The sequence below is a fragment of the Syngnathus typhle genome, unplaced genomic scaffold, assembly GCF_033458585.1.
Source record: "Syngnathus typhle isolate RoL2023-S1 ecotype Sweden unplaced genomic scaffold, RoL_Styp_1.0 HiC_scaffold_195, whole genome shotgun sequence".
Lineage (NCBI taxonomy): Eukaryota > Metazoa > Chordata > Actinopteri > Syngnathiformes > Syngnathidae > Syngnathus > Syngnathus typhle.
Window position 1 is genome coordinate 25,001 of NW_026872100.1, and position 7,500 is coordinate 32,500.

Sequence of the window (7,500 nt, forward strand, 5' to 3'; positions counted from 1 at the left end):
TGGGGACGAAGCTCGGGAAGAGCGAACTCGGCAACGGGGGTGGCACGTCGGTCGGGCTTGGCCAGCGGGGGCCGAGGATGAACCGTGCGGGCACGGCGGTGGTCCGGGGGAAAGGCGTCGGCCTCCCAGGCCCGAGCTGGGGGAACGTGCGATGACCCAGGCGGGAAGCTGCGCCCCGTCCGAGTCAGACTCGGTCGTTGCGGCCCGCTGAGGCTCGCTTCGTTTCCGTAAAGCGGGGGTCGGGGGCGCGGCGCTGTGCCGGCGACTTGCCCGCGCGAGGCGCGCGCGCCGAGGCCCAAGCGGGAAGCTGCGCCCCGTCCGAGTCAGACTCGGTCGTTGCGGCCCGCCGGTCTCGCGCTACGGCCAGGATGCGGAGTTTGATCGACACTGGTGGGAGCCGGGGGGTCGAAGGGGTTCCGGCCGCCCCGCCGTCCTCAGCGCCGCTGTCACCCAGACGGGAAGCTGCGCCCCGTCCGAGTCAGACTCGGTCGGTGCGGCCCGCTGTGGCCAGCTGGCAACTAGCTACGGAAGGGTACCGGCGCTCCCGACGAACCCGCCGGGGTGGCTGGTGACCAACGCTGCGTTCGGCGCTTATTGCTGTGACCGGGAGGGAAGCTGCGCCCCGTCCGAGTCAGACTCGGTCGTTGCGGCCCCCCCGAGCCCGCACGCCTCTCGCGGAAGGTCATACGCCACCGGCGGCACGAAAGACGCCTCCCGCAACGCGGTAGTCGGGAAAGGCTATTCGGATAGTCGAGCAGAGTTGCGACAACACATCCCGCGGTGCCGTCTGGTTAGGCAAGGGTTTGAGAAACAGCATTCGCGGTAGACCGGCGCGGCCGGCGGACACCCACGCGGCGTGCCGCAATCGGATCGCGCGCTCGGCCTCCGTTGATTTCCTCTAGGTGGGTGATTCGGGGCGTCTCGGTCTCGCTGCCGTTCGGTCGCGCCAAGGCCTGCGGGGGCGGCGCGTAGCGCACGCTCTCGCGGCGGCCGAGGCGCTAGAGTGCGACCCGCAAGTGGGGAGGAACCGTCCACCCAACGCCGGCGCGAGCCGGGGCCGGTGGGGGCCCTACCAAGGCGGGTCATGAGTGCCAGTCGGTCAGTTCGGGAGAAGGGGAGGGTACTCGGAGGCCCGCCGGGAGCAGACGGGGGTCCGGAAGCTGAGGGGGGTGAAGGACGGCGGCCGGGAGCAGACGGCCGTCCCCGGGAGGGGGTGTTCGTTCACGTGCGGACGCCGGGAGCAGGCGGCCGTCACGCGATTCTGCCAACCGTTCCTACCGGCCTGTGTTTAAGGAGGCGGCCGGTCCTCCGTCCTTGGATGGATAAGATTCGCAGATTTTCGCCCGGCCTGTGTTTAAGGAGGCGGCCGGTTCCCTCCTTCCTTCCTTTCTTGGATGTATAACATTCGCAGATTTTCGCCCGGCCGGTGGTTTAAGGAGGCGGCCGGTCCTCCCTCCTTGGATGTATAACATTCGCAGATTTTCGCCCGGCCTATGTTTAGTGAGGCGACCGGTCCTCCCTCCTTGGATGTATAACATTCGCATATTTTCGCCCGGCCGGTGGTTTAAGGAGGCGGCCGGTCCTCCCTCCTTGGATGTATAACATTCGCAGATTTTCGCCCGGCCTATGTTTAGTGAGGCGACCGGTCCTCCGTGGAGAGCGACCCGCAAGTGGGGAGGAACCGTCCACCCAACGCCGGCGCGAGCCGGGGCCGGTGGGGGCCCTACCAAGGCGGGTCTCATTGCCTGTCGGTCAGTTCGGGAGAAGGTGGGGGTACTCGGAGGCCCGCCGGGAGCAGACGGGGGTCCGGAAGGTGAGGGGGTGAAGGACGGCGGTCGGGAGCAGACGGCCGTCCCCGGGAGGGGGTGTTCGTTCACGTGCGGACGCCGGGAGCAGGCGGCCGTCACGCAATTCTGCCAACCGTTCCCACCGGCCTGTGTTTAAGGAGGCGGCCGGTCCTCCACGAGAAGAATTCTGCCAAACGTTCCACCGGCCTGTGTTTAAGGAGGCGGCCGGTCCTCCCCGTCGTTCCGCCGGCTTGTGTTTAAGGAGGCGGCCGGTCCTCCACGAGAAGAATTCTGCCAAACGTTCCACCGGCCTGTGTTTAAGGAGGCGGCCGGTCCTCCCCGTCGTTCCGCCGGCTTGTGTTTAAGGAGGCGGCCGGTCCTCCACTATTCCTTCCTTGGATGGAAAGCATGTAGCACTTTGAAAATTTTCGAGCACTGTGACACTTTGAAAATTTTCGAGAGTTTTTGTACTTAGAAAATTTTTCGCTCTTGCACTTCCAGAGTGCTTTGCGGTAGCTCCTAGGTTCGCTGTCCGAGCATGTGAACACTTTTTGGGGGGGAACACATCGCTAGAGACACCAGCCGCCTGGTTCTCGGGGCCAAAACTTGTGTTCCCCACACTCGTTCTGACTATATTTTGCGATTTGGGGGTAAAGGTAATGAGTACAGTGACTAGGGGGACCAACTCATCGTACTCTGGCGCACCAACAGACCAAAGCTGGTACTGCACTTACCCCTGGTACCCCAACGCCTGGTACCTGACGGGCGAGAGGCTGATTTTTCGCTATTTGCGGCCGACCGAGGGAACCAGACAAAGCGGACACTTTACGGCGCAAGAGCCGTTGGCACTTAGAAATTTTTCGACAAAGTTGGCGCGAGCTCCAGAAGGAGAGGCTGATTTTTCGCTATTTGTGGCCGACCGAGGGAACCAGGCAAAGCGGACACTTTACGGCGCAAGAGCCGTTGGCACTTAGAAATTTTTTGACAAAGTTGGCGCGAGCTCCAGAAGGAGAGGCTGATTTTTCGCTATTTGTGGCCGACCGAGGGAACCAGGCAAAGCGGACACTTTACGGCGCAAGAGCCGTTGGCACTTAGAAATTTTTTGACAAAGTTGGCGCGAGCTCCAGAAGGAGAGGCTGATTTTTCGCTATTTGTGGCCGACCGAGGGAACCAGGCAAAGCGGACACTTTACGGCGCAAGAGCCGTTGGCACTTAGAAAATATTCGCCAAAGTTGGCACGAGCTCCAGAAGGAGAGGCTGATTTTTCGCTATTTGTGGCCGACCGAGGGAACCAGACAAAGCGGACACATTACGGCGCAAGAGCCGTTGGCACTTAGAAAATATTCGCCAAAGTTGGCACGAGCTCCAGAAGGAGAGGCTGATTTTTCGCTATTTGTGGCCGACCGAGGGAACCAGACAAAGCGGACACTTTACGGCGCAAGAGCCGTTGGCACTTAGAAAATATTCGCCAAAGTTGGCACGAGCTCCAGAAGGAGAGGCTGATTTTTCGCCGTTTGTGGCCGACCGAGGGAACCAGACAAAGCGGACACATTACGGCGCAAGAGCCGTTGGCACTTAGGCGAGCTCCAGAAGGAGAGGCTGATTTTTCGCTATTTGTGGCCGACCGAGGGAACCAGGCAAAGCGGACACATTACGGCGCAAGAGCCGTTGGCACTTAGAAAATATTCGCCAAAGTTGGCACGAGCTCCAGAAGGAGAGGCTGATTTTTCGCCGTTTGTGGCCGACCGAGGGAACCAGACAAAGCGGACACATTACGGCGCAAGAGCCGTTGGCACTTAGGCGAGCTCCAGAAGGAGAGGCTGGTTTTTCGCTATTTGTGGCCGACCGAGGGAACCAGGCAAAGCGGACACTTTACGGCGCAAGAGCCGTTGGCACTTAGAAAATATTCGCCAAAGTTGGCACGAGCTCCAGAAGGAGAGGCTGATTTTTCGCCGTTTGTGGCCGACCGAGGGAACCAGGCAAAGCGGACACATTACGGCGCAAGAGCCGTTGGCACTTAGGCGAGCTCCAGAAGGAGAGGCTGGTTTTTCGCTATTTGTGGCCGACCGAGGGAACCAGGCAAAGCGGACACATTACGGCGCAAGAGCCGTTGGCACTTAGGCGAGCTCCAGAAGGAGAGGCTGATTTTTCGCCGTTTGTGGCCGACCGAGGGAACCAGGCAAAGCGGACACATTACGGCGCAAGAGCCGTTGGCACTTAGGCGAGCTCCAGAAGGAGAGGCTGGTTTTTCGCTATTTGTGGCCGACCGAGGGAACCAGGCAAAGCGGACACATTACGGCGCAAGAGCCGTTGGCACTTAGGCGAGCTCCAGAAGGAGAGGCTGATTTTTCGCCGTTTGTGGCCGACCGAGGGAACCAGGCAAAGCGGACACATTACGGCGCAAGAGCCGTTGGCACTTAGGCGAGCTCCAGAAGGAGAGGCTGGTTTTTCGCTATTTGTGGCCGACCGAGGGAACCAGGCAAAGCGGACACATTACGGCGCAAGAGCCGTTGGCACTTAGGCGAGCTCCAGAAGGAGAGGCTGATTTTTCGCCGTTTGTGGCCGACCGAGGGAACCAGGCAAAGCGGACACATTACGGCGCAAGAGCCGTTGGCACTTAGGCGAGCTCCAGAAGGAGAGGCTGGTTTTTCGCTATTTGTGGCCGACCGAGGGAACCAGGCAAAGCGGACACATTACGGCGCAAGAGCCGTTGGCACTTAGGCGAGCTCCAGAAGGAGAGGCTGATTTTTCGCCGTTTGTGGCCGACCGAGGGAACCAGGCAAAGCGGACACATTACGGCGCAAGAGCCGTTGGCACTTAGGCGAGCTCCAGAAGGAGAGGCTGGTTTTTCGCTATTTGTGGCCGACCGAGGGAACCAGGCAAAGCGGACACATTACGGCGCAAGAGCCGTTGGCACTTAGGCGAGCTCCAGAAGGAGAGGCTGATTTTTCGCCGTTTGTGGCCGACCGAGGGAACCAGGCAAAGCGGACACATTACGGCGCAAGAGCCGTTGGCACTTAGGCGAGCTCCAGAAGGAGAGGCTGGTTTTTCGCTACACTGTGTTCCAAATTATTATGCAAATTGTATTTATGTGTCATAAAGATTACATTTTTTGTTTTTCAATTAAACTCATGGATGGTATTACGTGTCAGGGCTCTTTGGATCACTGAGATCAATCTCAGACACCGGGGATCATTACCGGCCAGTTGAGCCCAAATTAAGGAAAAACTACTTAAGAATGGTGTTCCACATTATTAAGCAGATAATTTGAAGTTCGCTTTGAGCAGTGGCGGACGCCAACCCACGACCGGTGGGAGAGCTCGGAGGGCGGATGGGCTTTCAAGGAAGCCCCCCAGGCCGGTCCCACTCGCACTTAGAATTTTTTTTTTTTTTGGCTTCCATAATGTACCGGGCGCGGACGCGAAACCCACGCCGGGCAGGAGAGCTCGAAAGGCGGCTAAGCATTCAAGGAAGCACCGTCTGGAGCTTCAGAGCCGTTCCGCCTGACTTTTAACGTAGAGTACCGGGCGCAAACCACTAACTCAAGCCCGGCATGGCAGCTCGAAAGGCGGCTAAGCATTCAAGGAAGCACCGTCTGGAGCTTCAGAGCCGTTCCGCCTGACTTTTAACGTAGAGTACCGGGCGCAAACCACTAACTCAAGCCCGGCATGGCAGCTCGAAAGGCGGCTAAGCATTCAAGGAAGCACCGTCTGGAGCTTCAGAGCCGTTCCGCCTGACTTTTAACGTAGAGTACCGGGCGCAAACCACTAACTCAAGCCCGGCATGGCAGCTCGAAAGGCGGCTAAGCATTCAAGGAAGCACCGTCTGGAGCTTCAGAGCCGTTCCGCCTGACTTTTAACGTAGAGTACCGGGCGCAAACCACTAACTCAAGCCCGGCATGGCAGCTCGAAAGGCGGCTAAGCATTCAAGGAAGCGACGCCGGCCGGTCCGCGGGCCAAATAGGGTCCAGTAAAGTACCGGGCGCAAACCACTAACTCAAGCCCGGCATGGCAGCTCGAAAGGCGGCTAAGCATTCAAGGAAGCACCGTCTGGAGCTTCAGAGCCGTTCCGCCTGACTTTTAACGTAGAGTACCGGGCGCAAACCACTAACTCAAGCCCGGCATGGCAGCTCGAAAGGCGGCTAAGCATTCAAGGAAGCGACGCCGGCCGGTCCGCGGGCCAAATAGGGTCCAGTAAAGTACCGGGCGCAAACCACTAACTCAAGCCCGGCATGGCAGCTCGAAAGGCGGCTAAGCATTCAAGGAAGCGACGCCGGCCGGTCCGCGGGCCAAATAGGGTCCAGTAAAGTACCGGGCGCAAACCACTAACTCAAGCCCGGCATGGCAGCTCGAAAGGCGGCTAAGCATTCAAGGAAGCACCGTCTGGAGCTTCAGAGCCGTTCCGCCTGACTTTTAACGTAGAGTACCGGGCGCAAACCACTAACTCAAGCCCGGCATGGCAGCTCGAAAGGCGGCTAAGCATTCAAGGAAGCGACGCCGGCCGGTCCGCGGGCCAAATAGGGTCCAGTAAAGTACCGGGCGCAAACCACTAACTCAAGCCCGGCATGGCAGCTCGAAAGGCGGCTAAGCATTCAAGGAAGCGACGCCGGCCGGTCCGCGGGCCAAATAGGGTCCAGTAAAGTACCGGGCGCAAACCACTAACTCAAGCCCGGCATGGCAGCTCGAAAGGCGGCTAAGCATTCAAGGAAGCACCGTCTGGAGCTTCAGAGCCGTTCCGCCTGACTTTTAACGTAGAGTACCGGGCGCAAACCACTAACTCAAGCCCGGCATGGCAGCTCGAAAGGCGGCTAAGCATTCAAGGAAGCACCGTCTGGAGCTTCAGAGCCGTTCCGCCTGACTTTTAACGTAGAGTACCGGGCGCAAACCACTAACTCAAGCCCGGCATGGCAGCTCGAAAGGCGGCTAAGCATTCAAGGAAGCGACGCCGGCCGGTCCGCGGGCCAAATAGGGTCCAGTAAAGTACCGGGCGCAAACCACTAACTCAAGCCCGGCATGGCAGCTCGAAAGGCGGCTAAGCATTCAAGGAAGCGACGCCGGCCGGTCCGCGGGCCAAATAGGGTCCAGTAAAGTACCGGGCGCAAACCACTAACTCAAGCCCGGCATGGCAGCTCGAAAGGCGGCTAAGCATTCAAGGAAGCGACGCCGGCCGGTCCGCGGGCCAAATAGGGTCCAGTAAAGTACCGGGCGCGGCCACTAACGCCTTGTGGCGGTCGCCTTGTGGCGGTCGGGGGGTGGCGGTCGGGGCTGGCGCTTGGGGCCGGTGGCGGTCGCCTTGTGGCGGTCGCCTTGTGGCGGTCGGGGGGTGGCGGTCGGGGCTGGCGCTTGGGGCCAGTGGCGGTCGCCTTGTGGCGGTCGCCTTGTGGCGGTCGCCTTGTGGCGGTCGCCTTGTGGCGGTCGCCTTGTGGCGGTCGCCTTGTGGCGGTCGGGGGGGTGGCGGTCGGGGCTGGCGCTTGGGGCCAGTGGCGGTCGCCTTGTGGCGGTCGCCTTGTGGCGGTCGCCTTGTGGCGGTCGCCTTGTGGCGGTCGCCTTGTGGCGGTCGGGGGGTGGCGGTCGGGGCTGGCGCTTGGGGCCGGTGGCGGTCGCCTTGTGGCGGTCGCCTTGTGGCGGTCGCCTTGTGGCGGTCGCCTTGTGGCGGTCGCCTTGTGGCGGTCGGGGGGGTGGCGGTCGGGGCTGGCGCTTGGGGCCGGTGGCGG